Genomic DNA, 18,390 nt, shown 5'->3' with positions numbered 1-18,390 from the left:
ACTCAGAGACCCATATGATGGAATCCTCGAGAAGAAAAGTTGATCTGAAGAGAACATCAGGTTTAGTTGCACATGAGAAAATATTTGGGTTCATTGTTAGCTCACATTTGAGCACAACACAGCAAAGCTAAAAGGACACAAGCTGAGAGCTGCTGTACAGTTGGAGAGATGAGGACATGCATTGGAGAAAGGAAACTTCCCCTGCACTTAAAAACAGCTGCAAACCATTTTTGGAATTAAGCATTCAAGAGAAAAAAATATCTAATGTATGTAAATTGTATGGCAGTGTTGAGTACAAGTGCGCATTGTTAAAACATTGTGCAATATCATTAAAGGGGGGATTTGAAGGATGGGATCTGTGACATAATTCTTGGCAATACTTCATGGCCAACAAAGGGGGGCAGTAGAGAGCAGATGCACAACACTGACAGGACATAAAACAGAACCCACCACTTCTTAGAAAGACCTCCTCTGGTATTCACAAGTCTGGATAAAGTTAAATCACACAAGTGCTTTTCATTCGCAGCCTAGTGAGGCCAGCTTTCATGATATCTTGATCTGGTATTTGCAAGAATATCAAGTTTGGTTATAATCCCTCTTACATGTTGTTTGAATATACGTAAGCGGTAGGGGAAAGAAAAGATATATGTAGGATTAATGCTCCATCTCCTTTATATGGGATATGTTTGAAATTAGCTGAAAATCTGCGACCTTACCGGCAGATTTATGAAAAATTTGTTCCTTATGATATAAATGTTGAGAGACGGTGTAAGTGACAGAGCAGACAAAGATGAATGCCTCACAGCTGCCGTAGCCTGGGGCCATTTGTGGGACAGATGACTGAGGCGGACATGAGAACCCATTGGTCTCCTCTCTCTGAGTGACGATGTAAATTTAAACTATTCTAATTATTTGTCTTCAACTTAGCCTAAAGGGTTTATTTGACTATGTCTGTGCATTTGTGAAATTACATCACCGGCCTTCATTGCACTTGGTGGGTTCGTCTACATGTCCAGACATAGGTCCGTTAGCATCTGAGCATGCTCCAAGTGTGTTTTTACTGGTCTCCCTACCAGTGAGTGGTAGATTCTGGACAGCCCCCAGACGGCCGTGCAGCCAACATCAACACCAGCCCTCAGCTCTCTAAAACACCCTCACCTCTTGCTCAGTTGCAGCACAGTTAAACATGTTGAACATTTCCTGTGACAGTCATGTTTCCATAGGCATCAAGACTCTGGGTCCGTAGTCAGCTGTGGGTTCTGTGGTGAACATGACCCTGTTTGGCCATACAGAGAACTCACACAGGCACACAAAAAGGGAAGAAATAGAAGCTTTTTTTCTCCGCTCTAGTTCACAGAAGAGGAGAATGCTTCAACCAGCCTGTAATTGCATTTACTAAACAAGACAGCAGCATGAGTCACTTTCCAGAAGCGAGGAATGTCACCTCTTCCTGTGAAAAGAGGAGGAATGGAGGGAGTCGTTGCTTCAGCGTAACATTCAGAACCGTCTTTATACCGTCACGGATGTTGTGCAACCGCAGAGGGCCAAACAACGCTGTGGCATTCTTAAAGCAGCGAGGGGGGTCTGCAAAAATAAGCATATTCAGCCGAGGATGTTGAGTTCCCGATTCAACAGATAGGTCAACACATGATGAATTGAGCCTTTTCGCCACCGAGTTTCACTTAAACAGATGCGTCCATTTTGCTTACACAGATCTTCCTGTTTGTGCTCGCCACCACCAAACCTCTTGGAAGTTGGACAAAGTGTGCCAAATATTTGCAGTTTCCCCTGTGGCTGATACCTAATAGCATGAGAAAAGAAGTTCAGCGGGGGGAAAGGAAAGGGCAGTGACCTTGAGAACTTCTGGGTTGAACTTTCCCCTCCACCCCCCCATGCCCGCCCCCCCAGTCCTATGCTCCCTAATCAATTACTGTTGGCAGTCAGGAGACCACCAATGATTAGCAGCAGCAAGGCAGACGTGGTTTGGGGGTTGGAGGGTGGGATGTGGGAGGCTGGGAGGGTGGCGCGTGGGGGAAAGGAGAGGAAAGAGGTTCTACAAATGGCTTTGATCAAAATGCTGCCTCGAGAAGCGTAACACACGAGGACCCCCCCTCGATTTAAATGACCCTTGAACAGTTTTATTTATCTACGCGAATGAAAGACGGCATTCTTTTGCATTTTATCTCTCAGACCGTCGCACGTGAGCGGACAGCTGGAGTTCCCAAACACTGTTTACACTCGCACATGCACAGTCGAATCCGACCGAAACCAACAGGCTCAAAGACAACAGCGCAGAAACACCACACATAAACACAAACCTTTTTTGTTGTTCAGGACTTTGAAGCAGGAGGGAAATAATTTACAGGCTCTTTTTTTAAGAGAATCTGGGCTGTTCCCACGCCCAGTGTGGCAGGAAAGCTCAACTAAATCATTTGTCTTAGATTGGCTGATTGGCTTGCTGGAATCTGAGTACATCTTTGACAGTGATTGAAGTTTATTTTGATGAGAGCAGCTCTCCCAGCGCACGCACCCACAGCTGCCCTCCTCTCGCTTTTATTCTTTTTGCTCTCTTTTTCTTTCCATCCCCGATTCTTCCATCTCTCGTCTCTAACTTTATAGGTTTATCTTTTTTATAGAGTGAGAGTGAGGCTGACACAGAAAAGGGGCCCACACTCCTGCAGACGTCAGAAATGTTTGTGTCATTAATTCTCTCTTCTTGTTTTACGGTCGGGGCGGAAAGATGGTGAGAGACAGTTTATGTGCGAGGGGGAGAGAGTGAGAGAGATAAACACAGAGAGAAAGACTAAATAAAGAAAGATAAAAGAGGAAGAAAGAATGAGACTGAAGATGTAAGAGTAGCAGCGATGCCCTGACTTCATACAGCACAGCAGACTGCAGCAAGTTCACACAAACCTGCTTTACAAGATGTGGCTTCCTGTCGAGCTCTCCACAGCTAGCCCTCTCTCCAAATCTCCCTGCACACAATTAATGGCATTATGAGCACCACTGGAAAGCTTTGGCTAAACAGTTGTGTCTACAGTTTTCCCATGGGAACGCCATTTTGTGTCGATGCCAAGCACTCTGAAGTGATACGGTTATCTCTTTTCACTGATGTTCTCCCTTCGGGACTTGCGCTGTTGAGATAGCTTTGAGGAAATAAAGCAAAATCAAATTAAGTTTTATCTGTAATTTCAGAGCCAACCCGGATTATCATGATACATCACTGAGCAATGCAGGCCGGACTCTGACTCGGGCAGTTTTGGAATCCAGTCCGTGGTATTGTTTGCTGCTCTGGGTTTGTCTTTGTCATGAGATGTTTTTCACAGCCAGACAAGCATGGTCACTGTGATGTCCGCAGCCAGAGCATCTGAGCCTCATCAGGCAGGCATTTCAAAGCTGCTGTCATGGGTATTTAGAAAGGGGCAGACCAAGGACAAAGGCCGACTATTGGCAACTTGTCCATTTTGTAGCCCCTTTGAGGTCTCCTAACGATGCCTCTGCCCTCATAGAAATCACTGCAAATTAATTTTAACACTCACTGAAAAGACAGATTAGTGCCGATAGGATGGCACAAAGGGTGTTAAATATGGCGAGCAGCATGCTGGACCACAGGCCAGCCCTGGGACACATTACCCACAGCTGCCAACACTGACCTATTTTCACCAAACCAGCTTAAAGATTTTTTAGCAGCCTCTATTGTGCAAAGGCCCTGCAAAGCACACCATTGAAGTCTTATCTGCATGACCCCCCTTCGGGTACGGTGGCCTTTGATGCCTCTCATAAAGGCAGTGATGGGGTTTTAATTAAGTGTGGCAGGTGATTAGATGGTCCATATTGATCCGGAGGGTTAGGGGCAGATGTTGTAAGAGACAGCCAGGGGGAAATAGCTCTATAAAGAATACATACAAGGGCTCAAACCATTGTGGTGGAGACTTCAGCAACAGACACGACCCTCACTCTTAAACCAGAAAAGAAAAGTGATTTCAGATTCAATTATCCTCTTTGCAGGAGGAAATGGTAAGCAGATGGCAACAATAGTCACGGGCCTCACCACAATCAGCACTCTTCGTCGACATCTTTTCTTTGGGACAAATTTACCGTGGCCTCATGAGGTTTTCGTTGAAGTGTTAGCACTAGGAGGTGAAGCTTACCAACAGGTCAGTGGCATCACAGACATGACAGAGGTCCAAAGCATCAGAATATCTTATGTAAACTCCTTCTGACACCGCACCCCTCCATAAAAGATTTGCATTGTCTGCTTGCATTTTTCAGCTCGATTCGCAGGGGAGAATGGGATTTATTTGTGTACAAGAACTATGCCTAATGTCCTTTAACTTCCTTTACTGCATATCATTTCATATTAAGCAAGTATTGACATGGTCGACCAACATTTATACTTGTCAACATGTAGGTCAGTCAGGAGAAATTATCCTCTGTCATGATATAAATCATGACCTAAAAGAACGCAAATTGCGGCTCACCAGTTACAAGGTACAAGGGTTTGTGATTGTGATTGAATGGTTCATGAGATGACTAATTTGTGCTTTATACAGTTCATGGGAGAAATTGATGAAGACAAAGACTTGGAGGCAAGTCTGAGTTTGTCTGCTGGCTATCACTATGGGAGTAGAGTGAGAACCAGATTTGAGTGACGACCAAGTTTTGTAATACAAATAAATTACCTCCATTTAAGGGTACATAAATCTGATCTTTTGGAAAGGCAGTGACCCTTTTGAGGGAGCAGAGGCTAAACTTCTAGTTAAATTCATACCATGGCTGAATGAGAAGGGAATGTGTTTACTTTTAGGAAATAGCCAAGAATAAAAGGAATAGGACTGGGAGAAATCCTAAAACGTTAATTAAGGAAGAAGTAAAGAAAGATGCAGAGGGTTCAAATAGACAAGTTACCTTAAAGACTTTAAATTCATTCATAAAGCAGCTGTTATACTGTGTTTAGCCCTACTGTACCAATAAAGCTCCCTTTGTATTTGGCATGTCTCTAATAAGAGGCCAGAACTTTGAGTTGTAAACAGTGACTGACACATAAACAGCAGCTCGTGCAACAGTCTTCAGTCTAATCCTTGTGGATCATCGCTCATTATTGTCAACATTTGGTGATGTGTCTGCACTGCCATATGTCCATAGATTGGTGTTAAGTTGTGTGCAGATGTCACTGATGCCTCAGGAAAAGGCTAAAGCATTTGCAAGGTCCTTTGTTCTGTGCCTGCGCTTATTGGCTGTCAACCTTATGAAGAAGGATGAAGACAAAACAGTGAAAATATGATTAAGATCATTTGTATTTGTGTTATGCAGGTAGTTTGCCTATTAAAGAACATGTGTGTGTGTGTGTGTGTGTGTGTGTGTGTGTGTGTGTGTGTGTGTGTGTGTGTGTGTGTGTGTGTGTGTGTGTGTGTGTGTGTGTATGTGTGTGTGTGTGTGTGTATGTGTGTGTGCGTGCGTGCGGGCTATTATGCTACAGTATAACCAATGAATCCAATGTGTGCTGTGATGGCTGATATGTTATTGTGTTTTTCCTCTCTCTGGCACATTAGTAACTTCAATTTACTCAAAAAATCATTATCATGTTATTATGATTTGTGGTTTTGATTTTGTTTTGATTGAATGATTTTCTGTATGCTGTAGTGTATTACATCCAACACACACACATACTTTGCTGTGCCGTGTGCATTTGTGCGTTTGCATGCTTATCTGTGTAGATCGCAGGGTGAGGGGAGCTCATTCAAGACTGAAAGAAGTCTGTATTTTATAAGTGACTGAATTGGAAAGAGGCACACACACACACTTCATTTTTCCCTCCTCCCTCCATCACTCACTGAAATCTATTTACGAATGTCTGGCAGTGCTGACGCAGGATGGCACAAAGGCCACCTTTGAGAGCATAATATCACACATAATATCACTCAGCACCTAGAATGGCTTTAACAAAAAGCCTGGAAACACAATGGGATCAAATGTACTGTATACTTATTAGTCACCTGTGACAACCATGAGTGTTCATGCAGATCGCCAACATTTGAGGAACCAGGCCAGTGATCCTTTAATTTCTCAGAATGAAGTGTGGACAGAAACCTGAACCCTCTCAGCAGCTAAATTGGAAAAAGGCAGCACAATAGTTGCTCATTTCCTGCACTGAATAGACTTTTGAAATGACCTCAAGCTTATTCATCCTCTTGCCATTATCAGCATTTGCATGACACTAAGTGCTGTTCGTGTTAAGAACTCGTAATGGTCCTATTTGTAGTAATGACATTCTTGTCATTTCGCACAGGAAATTAGTGTGCGTTATTGTCTCATGGTTTAGTCATTTACAAATTCCACTAACCCGTCACATCAAGGTTGATCTTTTGTATCAGCAGCCATGCCACATTGCCTCTAACTTGCTGAACATAGTGTGTGCTAATCTGTTAGCATGGGACATCTGACCCAGTGCTCCAGTCTAAAGAGCGAGTTGACCAGTACACCATTTTACTACAACCTTTTTGTAATCCTTTAAATCTTGTGCTTCAGTTTTGCTGTGACAGACGTATAATCTCCTCTGTCCTCGGTGCTGCTGGGGTGCGAGAGGGGAGTATTTGTGTTCTTTTCCTCCTGTGCTGACGGTCCTCTCAAGAGGCCTTTAATGCTGCATGTCTAGTCACGCTAGACAGCAGCAGACTGTTTTAGTACTCAGGTTGCTGAAGGTTGCTCTCTCACCTTGACCCCACTGAAACAGGAGAGCTTGAATACCGTCTTCCCCCATTTCCTCAAATAGCAACATCAGGGTTTTTTTTACACCAGGATAGTATGGTCAAAGCAACCAGAAAGCAACTGTTTCTGTGTATTCAATAGATCCTAAAATCACAATATATCTTCCTGCTCTATGTATCATTTCCTATTATTTATTGTTCTTTCCTTTTTTTATCCTTTGCCTCTTTTCTCCGTTTGCCGCGGTTGTTATTGAGATTAAGCCTCTTGCTCAGAACAGCTGTCTTCTATTCCACTGTTTGTTGTATCAGCAATACACTTCAGGAGTTACATGGCAATTGGAAAAAACAAACAAAACACATATTCACATAATATCCTGACAATGATATTTTTACATAATAATGATTACATTGAAAAATGTGTTAATATGAAATGTGATATATTGCCTACAAATTGAATGGTCAAATATCCTGTCATACAATAATTTCACCATTTTTCTTTTAATTTTTTTTTCATTTTTATCACTGTAAATTACAATTTAATAGATGCAAATAATAATAGCAATAATATTAATAGTAAAAATGTGTGTTGACCTGCTTTTTACACACATGAACACCCCTGACAAACAAAACTAAACCAGAAAGTGTTCTCTTAATTGTTGTTGGATGTACGTTTATGAACCTCCATCGTGCTGTACTTTAGTGTTAATAGCCATACAGTTCCTACCTTGCAAAAGGACTACTATGTGAAGTGTTTCTTTATAAAAAAATAGCTGCTGTCAGCACTGTGAAATACAGTGTTGAGCATCTCTAAGCATCTGTTTCAGCACAGGAAAGCAAAACCTCACCACAGCAACTCGCAGCCTGTTCCACCTCCCTGATAGACGGCAGCTCAGACCGAGGGTCAGCTTGGGGGTCAAAAGGAGGGAACAGGTCCATATTGTCAGTTTGATTAGGACTCATACCCTTTGACAAAACCCTGTCCCCAGCAGCCCCCTCGCCTCATCCCGGGCCTGGGTGGAATGCAGGGGAATCTGATGGCAGACAGGAAGTCCTTATTGTACTAGTGCAGAGATCCCGGAGCCAGACAGCATACGGGAGCGATGTCATCCCTGGCCGGGCCAGGCATATCTTTGTGCTTGCTCACCGCGTAACAAAGACGTAAATAAACACTGTTACACCCACCAGTCTTCAACTGTCATTTCAATTAGGCAGGGTAGTGATCGAAAGCCACGGCCTGTGTTTTTCCCAGCCATGCCGTTACCTCTGACCCCTGCGGCTCGTGCCTGAGGTGATTTTCTTTATTAGTCCATGGGGTCAGTATTTAGCCCCATTGCCATCACTAGCTGGCTGAAATCTGCAGAGTCAACACTCTGCCTTCCTGGCTGTTAGCTGCATTAACACAGTGAAGCCCCACAGCCCTCCCACTCCCACTCCCCAAACATCCTCCCTAAGACCAGATAACATCTCTGTCCTGTGCACTCATGAGCCGGCCAAAAGCCTGTGTGCTGAAGCTGGGGCTCTGCACATGTTGATGCAGAGAGACTTTCTAGGAAGTCTATTCAATTTCAATACATGACACTAGACAAAGACTTTACAGATACTAACAAGTTCAGAGTTGTAAAAGATAAGAAATCTTCCTTGACAGCTTATAATGGACTCAATGGCTGCTTAAACTGGTCTTATTTCCTGTGGTTGCTGACTGATTTTATTACCTTGAGTTGTTTTTTGACATCTAAACAGTCAAAAGATTAAAGTTATTATTAGAAAAGGGGCAAAAGTGTACCTCGAGGCTATAATCTATCGTATAGTTTTTCTTTAAATAACCACATGCTATATAATATTGGAGGTCTTGACTTTCTAAACCATCAGTTACAACTAGAAATGAGGCGAAGAAGTTAACAGCGCTGTGACCAAATGATACATTTTCCAGGAAGCCAAGCCTTTGGGATCGAAACAGTAAACGTTTTGTTACTGGCAATAAATCATGACATTGTTTAATTAGCATCCTCCAAATTCTCATTCATTGCGGTGCGCCTCTGAGATGTTTCCCTCTTTGGCTTTTACTCACATATTTCTCAAGATATTCCACCCACCAATTTTGCCACTGAGAGAGAGATAGAGGCAAATGGTAATTACACAGGAGGGAAATCTGGTGAGGAATAAAATGGGCCATTGTGATAATCCTCTAGAAGGGATTTACAATCCCTATCAGATAAAGAAACAGCCATTTGCTTATCTGGCTTTCTGGGCGGCTTTTCATATTACACGCTGTTTTTATTTTATTTTATTTTTTTTACCATCTAACAAAACAATGTACGTAATTTCAAGCTCTGTTTAGATAAAACTCTAAATCTATCATTTAAACGAGTGCAGCCTCACCGAACTGTCTCCTGCTCTCACTGAAACAGCCTCAGACATTGATGAAATACCGTTCCTCCCACTGGTCTCTGACCCTGGGCTTCACCTGAGCCTAATCTCACGGGGCATCTCAGCTATACAAAACCCTGTCAACTTGAGTAAGACGATGCCTTGTTGGTGGCGGTCTCTAAACACCGGCGGGGACAATGGATCAAATACAAAGCGAGGGGCTTTGAACTATTGTTGTAGCTCTCTTTCCCTCCTTTGCTCATGCCCACCTCGACCCTCTGCTCCTCCTCTGCCACTGATATCTCCCTTACTATCTGATTTAGCGAAAGTGCCTCATTCTCGAGCAGGAGGAAATTTCTGATTTGCCTAGCTCATCTACCTGTGACCCAGATAACAGTATATGAGCACATGTATATTTAACAGCCTTCATACTGGCTCACTAGTGTGTTTAATCTGATAAAAATCTACTCGGAATTCCCCTACATCCATCTGGCTGCAGGGCCATAAAACAAATGCAGTTTGGAAACCATGGGTGTGTAGGTAGATCACATTCACTTCGGAGGAAGAAGGAGGATTTGGGAATAATAGATGACATGAAACAGGATTACATGTAATCCAAATGATTATAAATTTCAATGTAAAGACAATCCTATAAATTTCCCATTCTTTGCATGCATGCCTGTAATAGTTCAATTGTCTTTCCTCCTCGCTTTTATGCACCCGTTAAACATGAGCCATGAAACATTAGTCATCCACAAAGCGCTCCGATGCAGGCGTACTCAGGAGAGAAGCTTGGCAGATATGATTGCAATATTTAACAATAACAGCCTCATAACTGCATGGTCGCAAAAGAAGTCATAAAAATTTCATTATGCATTTTCAGACATAAGCCATGCTCTGACAACTGTCGCAAAGGAAAGGCAGCTCGGAGAAGTGGGAGCTTATTTGTGTGTAGATATAGAGCGCTGCCAGCTTTCATGAATAACACAATAAAACAGTCAAACAGCACTATACAAATCTTCCAGGTTTCCAAATGTTTGAAAAATGGGACTTTCTTTCGCAAGAGGAATCCCAAGGAATCTGATCCTTGGATATCAATCTCTGTCTGCGTGATAAAGACACTGATGACAGAGGAGTTGATCACTAGCCTAGGGTGGGGTCCATGCATATTTGTCTGCAGTTCTACAGTAAATGCTGCTGTCTCCACCCAAACTCAAACCACTCCACAGACTTGTCTCTCTCCCCGAGCTGTCTGCAGACATCAATTCTAACATATTGTGCACACTGCATTTACCTTCATTCCATCAACCATTTCCACAGGACAGGACCATGAGGAGCCTCGGCTAATGAGAAAACAACATGTATGTAATCAGCTCGAGAGAACGGGGGGAATTCTGCAGACCTCAGTAAAGCTATCGCTGGCAGAGGCTGCTTATGATACAGGCCTGTCAGTTTCTGCCAGCTGGCACAGGCACCCTGGCAAAACCATGCCTGGTGGTTAATGGATCATAAAGGTTTGCTGAGTTGATTTAGCAATGTAACACAAGCCCATTAGTGCAGCATTTGTGTGTAAGCAAGCATGGCTTTTAGACTCCATGCACCATGCAGGCTCCACGTAGCAAAACACAGACTTATAGCCCTCGTAAATCATCAGGTCTGGGCAACATGCACAAAAAGGCAGCTACTCATTTCATCAAACGAAATGATACAGCTTATCACATAATCACTGTAAAATTATTGGCATGCCCGAGGCAATTACTCTCAGCTTCTTCATGTAAAACCATAGGAGCAATTTCCTAAGCATTCAGTGCACAAGAACGATCCATTAAATTCAAAATCATGCCAGGGTTTGTAACTTATTATAAGTTACAAGCGCTGCCCTCAACCCCTCTTTAGAAAACTGGCTGCATTGTGTTGCCTGCTATTTTCACAGCGCTCTACACATATCCAATATTCACAACTCTGCATCTCAGGGCGGAATTAAAAAAAAAGGTTCTCTCTTACCTTAATACAAAAAGGCCCTTGATCATCATTATTCCACAAGTGCACGGTTAAAGCTGAAGACATTACTCAACGCACACTTTCTGTTTTTGAAGATAAGTGACACACTGTAGATGCGTTGGCATGAGAACAAGCCTGGCTGGCTGACAGGAAGGGATTAAACAGTATTAAGAGTGTCCAGATGTAGGGCCACGTGCACATTCGTTCAAAATAATGCTTCGACATGCTGACACATTGCACCGGAGGGCGAACAGTGATCGGAACCATTATCATTATCTCAGTATCCATCCTTCCACTGGATCGTATTTGCAAACAGGATCTTCACAAATCAGCACATGTAAATAAAGATAGTTAGATGTCAGCTTCCGTAGCGAACAGCTGAATCTCTGTTTTTACACATTCGCTTTGTATCGTTTCGCTGTCTGAAGGTCTGATGTTTAAAGCTGATTATAGTCAGCCAGATGGACCCCAGAGCCCACACCCAGTCTGTCACCAGCCCACTCCTCAGTGAAGGATACACATCTAGGTCACGGCTGTATGTGAAGATAATAGATGAGATTTCGTGAGTGCAGTGTTTGTTTTTCAGATTTATCCATCATGGTCATTGCTGTGGAATTATTTGAGTGCCATTACAAGTTAATCAACACAGAATCTCACACGAGGACACCCACAAAATGATTTCATTTTCCTTTATGGCCCATTAAGATATAATTTTTCTATATAATCTACATTTCCTCTGAGGTCATTGTAGGAAGGCAGAGTTTATGAACCTGTAGTGTTGTTGCAAAGGCCAGAAATTCCCCAGCCGCAGCTCTTAGGCCGGCCCCGCTCCCTGGACGGCCTCCCCTGGAAGTCTCCTGTGACCCCTCAGACTTTCCATAAATCTGCTGAGTGATTGCGGTGGTCAATTAACACTCTGTGAATTGCTCCCGGTGGAGGGAACGGTCACATCCGTAACAGCAAGAAACCAAAGCCGCGGGTTCACTCTGAGTTCTGCAATAATAACACGGTGGACCTGGTACAATGAAAAATGGGTTGAGGGCCCAAAACTATAATAGCAGCTATTGTGCTGGTGGTCACACAGTCACTCAAGTGCAATATTCAGGAAGGCCATTTCATTACATCCAATAGAGCCTCAATCATGTGTAAAATTTGCCGTTTGAATGGGCTTGCTATCATATCAATCATCAGTGGCTGCAGTGAGGGCTAATGGACGTCCTTTCTTCCTGCTGACTCTGGTTTAATTTAGTAGTTTTTTTAATCAAGGCAGGCCTTTCACTGATTTCACTTATTGTTGTGCTGAAGCAGGGTGCTCACACCAATATGTTTCCTCAAGATTAGAAGAAAACAGAATTTGTTGTACGGGAGGAGATAAATCAGTCAACGTTTGTTTGATGCTGAATACAGCAGTGGAAAGAATATGTTTAATGCTCATGTCCTGATTTTGGACTGTAACAATGGTCGGCCCTACTGAAGCCTGAAACAACAAAATTTAAGGAAAACAACAAACAAAAGCAATTTTTATTTTACAATATTTGAATATGAAGTAGGTTTTAGCCTTTAGTGGCTGAAAACTGCTTTATATCCAGATTATGTATCCTTGTGGATTTGGTTTTGAGTTAATGTCTGAATTGCAACAACTTTTGTGACCTCTAGAGCTTTATTTTAGCATCATCAGCAAGTCAGATTTGCCTATTACTTTGGTTTAAGACTAAGTACCAGCAAAGCAATACTGCACTTTATGTTTAATGCTAATTAAGAGTCTAAACTACAACCATGGTAAACGTTACTTTCTAAATATCAGCATGTTTGCATGGTCACGGTGAGCATGTTAACATGCTCAAGACATTGCTTTGCCCAAGTACAGCATGGCTGTAGACTCCTGTGTTATTAGATTAAATTACTAGTAAGCAGTGTTTCTTGCACATGGGCATATAAAAATATGAGCATTCATTATGCTTAAAACTAACTATTTTATATGATAAGTCTTCTGATCATATCTAAGAGCAAAACGTTTCACTTCCAAAAGGCGTCTGAAGACTGAAAAAGGGCATTATGCTCGAAACATCACAGCATTAAACAGCATTAAAATCCTTCTCGCGGGTGTACAAATCTACTTGTTTCAACTCTTGCTTCCAAATGGCCTCATTCTTTCATAGCCTCCTCCTGGCTTCATCAGACCAGCTCCCTGATGTTGCTATAAGAGCTCTGTGGCTGTTGCATGTCTTAATTTTCTCGATGCAAGGAATGGAGATAATGAACACAAATGGGGATAATGGCTGACGCAGTACGCTTCAGCTGAACTAATTGTCACAATCTGACAAGTACTTCATTTGAAGCATACCGAGGACATGTCCCGTGCTCCTCCTTCCTTCATGGCCTCTATCAGGCATGAATGGTGCCACTTTATGAATGCATATATGGGGAAGTGTACAGTCGAAGATCAGAGGATGCTGACGTTTGAGATTCACTCAGCAGCTGCAGGAAGCACAGGAGGCCCCAAAAGGGAAGTGATGCAGCCGCCATAATCGCACTGATGATTCACAAAGGCTGTTGATTTTTTTCAGCGGCCTTTGTGCATCATCAGTGCACCCAGAGTATTTCATCATCACTGAGAGATTAGCTGTTAGTAGTGTAAATCAGGTTTTTCCTGAATAGAAAAAAAACTCTTACAATTGGACTTTGTTTGTGCATTAAGTATGAAACATTGCGTGCATTTCATATACACCACAATTTCAAGTGAAATTACCATGATTTGGTTGTTCTTGGGAGTCTTGGCATCCTTTGTGTAGTAAATTGTGCCAGTAATGAATTTGAAGGGGACAAAAGTTTAAGATGAAAATAATAAGCAACCCCACTTTTAATTGAATGCACAGCTTTTGTTCCTTAGCCCCAAATATTCATTACTCTAGAATGACCTCATCTGTGGTCACAATCATGGGTGTGTGTTGATACTTGAACACTTTTACTTTGTTTAAAGATGTTGTGACTTGTGTGGAAAGTGTGGAAAATAGGTGGTCAGTACCCCCACAAACCCCTTAATTTGCACTTTGTCGGCCTTGTTTTTTATGATGCTGCGAACAATTATGTATACAAGGAACGTCCCATAAAAGACACTAATATAAACATTTTATGACTGCAGACGATCTGTTCCCCAGCACAAAGACATTATAGGAAGTAAATACATGACTTCATCATCTATATATTATCTCTGCAGTTAGAACATACACCCTTGCAAGGTGCTTGGCAAGAAATTAATAGCAGACACTTGCTTTATTCCAACATGTAGTGCAGAGATTTCTGGACGGTCCAAGTCCAGTCCAGCTTTGCAGAACCCAGCTGTGGCTTTTGGTCCCTAGTAAAATGTTTTTACGTCTAGACGTCGCACCAAAATAGAACCACTGAATGGATTTAGCTGAGTGTCAACTCTGTCCTACCCACAGGATCAGTGTACTTTCCCATGAGTGGAAAAAAAGCACTCTTCCGTTCTGTTATTTGACTTAACAGTTCAATAGACCTGTCAGCTGGAATAGTGATGTTGACACAGCAATAAGGACGGGTGAGATAACAATGATATCTGATCTGATCTAGATTTGAAGGCACGCATGGAACACTGAACTGCAATATGTGTCGTGGATAACAGAGTGCAGTCGATTTAACTTCAAATATTTAAGCAAAAAAAAAAAAAAAGCTCACATAAACACAAAAATACAGGCTTCGTGTGATTGTGTGTAACAATTTAGGAAGAACTGAGGCAAGTCAAGGCATATTTTTTCTCTGGACTGGGATGTGTCTTTGCCCAATAAAAGAATGCACTTAGTGGGGGAACAACAATTGGAGGAAAAATTATTTCTGAAACAAGAGAAAGCAGCAGACTTGGGTGAGTGCTCTCTTTTGTTTCTCCCAGTGATGAAAAACAGGGAATGTGTGCATTTCATTCATCGTCCAAAATCTGTTATTTGATTGGTCCTTCAATAGTCCGTTTCTTTTAACTGCTGACGCATTGTTTGCCCAACATGCCTCTGGGTCTTGTTTGTGTACCTCTGTCAGTCATGGCTGCAGGCAGTATGTTTTTGGGTTGTCCATCTGTCCATCCAAATGTCCTCTTTTTTCATGGGATAAATTTAAAAAAACAAACAAACATATTTTTTAATACCTGAATTTATTTTTTTCCATTTATCTTATGACTAGTCCTCTCTTGTCCAACATATCTCATTGTGCATTTAACCCTTTGATTAACCTACATATGACCACCAAAACTGAAACTGCAATATCTCAGGAAGATCCAGTCCCCACCAGCAAAACGTCTGTATAGGTCGACTTTGCAAATAGTTATTATGACCCTGGACTGTATGAAACACAGACATCCCGTGTCGTCACTCGTAGGTTTCTGAAGAGCCATTGTGAAGCTCAGTCTGGTCAGTGCTAATTATAACAAAATTTCACACATGATGAAAGTGACAACATTTCATATCCAATAGGTCAAAGGTCAGCTTCACTGTGATCATAATGCTCTTCAAAAACACGTCTCAAGCCATTTTTTAACACCATAACTCAGGAACAGAAGGAGAGATTGTGACCTGATTTCACATTTGGCCAGATGCTGAATTGGTGACACTCATCTTGAGTGTCCACCTTGAAACTGTGGTGATTGTGTAGATCTTCTGTGCTGCAGGTTTGAGGATGTGTGTGAAGCAACCATGTTTTGCAATTTGTCGCTTCTTTGATGTAACATCCATATTTGGAACATTGTCATCCACCACAAGCTTATTGGTTCTGCTGATATTGAGCTTCAGGTGATTGTCGTTGCACCATGTGATGAAGCTCTCTATCAGTCCTCTGTGCTCACTGGAAACTTACATGACAGTAATAGTGATAACTTGCATTTCACTGAAAAAAACAGTTAATGCCTTTTATTAAATTACTTCGAAGTTGTCACTTCATATATTTTATGAGTTTGGACAGACATGGATGTAAACTACAACATGACTGGTTGGCAGATGGATGCAAACGTGATGCGGTAATTCCAGTTGACTCAAACTTTAGCCGAGAAATATCATACATTCTAAATTGCTCTGCAATTTACATTTCCAGCCGACTGTTCTTGCTAAATTTCATTGGAAAGGTGCTTGCCCAGTGAGCTAATGAGTCAGGGTTCAGGAATCCCCTCATTCACTGCTAATGCACAGTGACAAACGGCGAGGATGGATCGGGATCTCCAAACATTCTCCACAGGCTTCACAGAGCAATCAATTTATCACAGGCCTGGTAGAGCGGTGCCAAGGCTTTTAACTGCAACACAAGACACAGTCCGTGCTGCCTACACGGGGAGAGCATGAAGATTGATGGCCAGATGAAGCTCTATTATGACTAACCCCACTTGGTGGTTTTCAGACGGTGCCGCCGGGCTGCTTTTGCAGTGCCAGTGGTGCTGGTGGAGCAGCGTGACCCTGCCGGTAAGAGTGACGAGGAAGACTTGTGAGTGGCACGGCTACATACTGAGGATGTTTTGTGGAGTCTGAACGATCTGATCTGCATTGTGTTGATCTGCAGTCAACAGACAGTGGCCCAGCTCTGGCAGTGGTCCACGCTAACAACTACCAGATTTAACTGTGGAGAACAGATAGTCTCCACTCTTATTCTGAGTAATGTCTGCCTCTCATTCATTTGGGCGGCGCATGAAAAGTTCTCAGACACCAGGGCCATGCCAGAGGTGACATCACACCATATTTTCTCCTCCTATGAGGCATACTGCTGCAGGATGTTGAGGAGGGTGACATGACAAAACCACCTCTGCTTACAAACGTGTACGTGTCAACGCCCTTTTTATGTTCGCGGTGTGAGAGTGTGTGTGCCAGCGTGTGCGTGCCACTACTTGTGCCAGATTGTACGTGTTTATGATTGTGTGTGTTCAGCGTTTGATGATGGCGCAGGTCTGTAAAGCCATTTTCCTCTGTAGCAGAGTAAATGGAGTTGGGGTGAATTGCTTGAATAAAACAGAGATTTATTGGACCACTGAGGCATTATTCTTTTTTCTCTAGGCAGAATAACTCATATTTCTGAGATCTACATCCAAGAAAGAGCTGCTGATGACTGCAGTTACGCCTGATGAGCTTGCAAATTACATATATGCTACATTAGAGGATAAAATGTCCCATTCTTGTGCTCTCCTTTTCATTTTAAATTTAGTTTGCTTGTGATTGTGTCACATTTAGCCTTAGAGCCTTGATACAATTAAACAAACCTTGTTCAGCTTTACATGTCTTCTCAATTATCTTGTTAAGATATTGGGAATGCAATCCTCTATTCCATATTATTCTAAATTATTATCCTACCGTTAGCATTTTTAAGGCCTTTGTAGACCACGTGTTTTCTTAACTCGCTATTGGCAATGATTGTGATTATACACTTTTATGTTCCATCCATTGTAAGCTTACTTTTGCCTGAGCCACTCTGCGGTGTAATTTAGATTTCAGCACTGACTGCAGATAAAGACAAGGGTCTTTGTGTCTATGACAGATGGAATGTAACCAGGAATTAACCAAGCTTCAAATGGCCTAATACAGCTAAATAATTACCCATGATGATTGCAGTTTGTTTAAGCACTAGATAGAGAGGGCCTCAGAAGTCTCATGTTTCAAAACAGTGTTTTGCATCACATGTTCTTGTTCAGATCATCACTTAGGCTAGATTTGTGGTAGTCCTTGCGGCTGATATATGGAAACATAAAACAGACATCACACCTACAATTTCCCCCGTGCAATCAGGGCTTGTCTCTGTGGTCATCATGGTGGTTGACTCTCAAGTTCATTGTTTTAAATTCCCCTCCTTACTGCACATCATTTAGTTATTAGACTGGGAGGGAGTGAGCGATGTAGGAAGAGAGAAGATGGGGAAGGAGGAGTGTGTTTGCGAGGTTTTTTTCTCCTTAACTTAGTCTGTCTTCCTTGCCTTCCTGCTGCATTCCCTTGTCCTCAGTCTGCAGTCTCTAACAGAAGCCTCTTCAAGGAGAGGCTGGTCGAAGTCAGACAGGGATGGTCCTGAAAGAGGCGTATTGTGAGGTCACATTCTTCCCAAATGCAGGCAGGAGCCAAGTCAGTAGCTGGCGGAATTACCCCCATGAATCATGCCCATTGTGATGCCTACCCGGGATGAGAACATGGAAAGGAATTAGGTATGGCAGAGCCTTATCAGCTTCCCATTCGGAACCGGTCGGCCGCTCGGTGCGAGCAGCCGGACAGACTTTCCCATCCTTGCTCATGTAGAGTGTCCGCGAATGTGGAATTCCTCCACTGCCATGTGTTGTTACTTAAGG

Source organism: Chaetodon trifascialis, chromosome 13 (assembly GCF_039877785.1).
Source record: "Chaetodon trifascialis isolate fChaTrf1 chromosome 13, fChaTrf1.hap1, whole genome shotgun sequence".
Classification (NCBI taxonomy): domain Eukaryota; kingdom Metazoa; phylum Chordata; class Actinopteri; order Chaetodontiformes; family Chaetodontidae; genus Chaetodon; species Chaetodon trifascialis.
Note: the sequence above shows the minus strand (reverse complement) of the source record.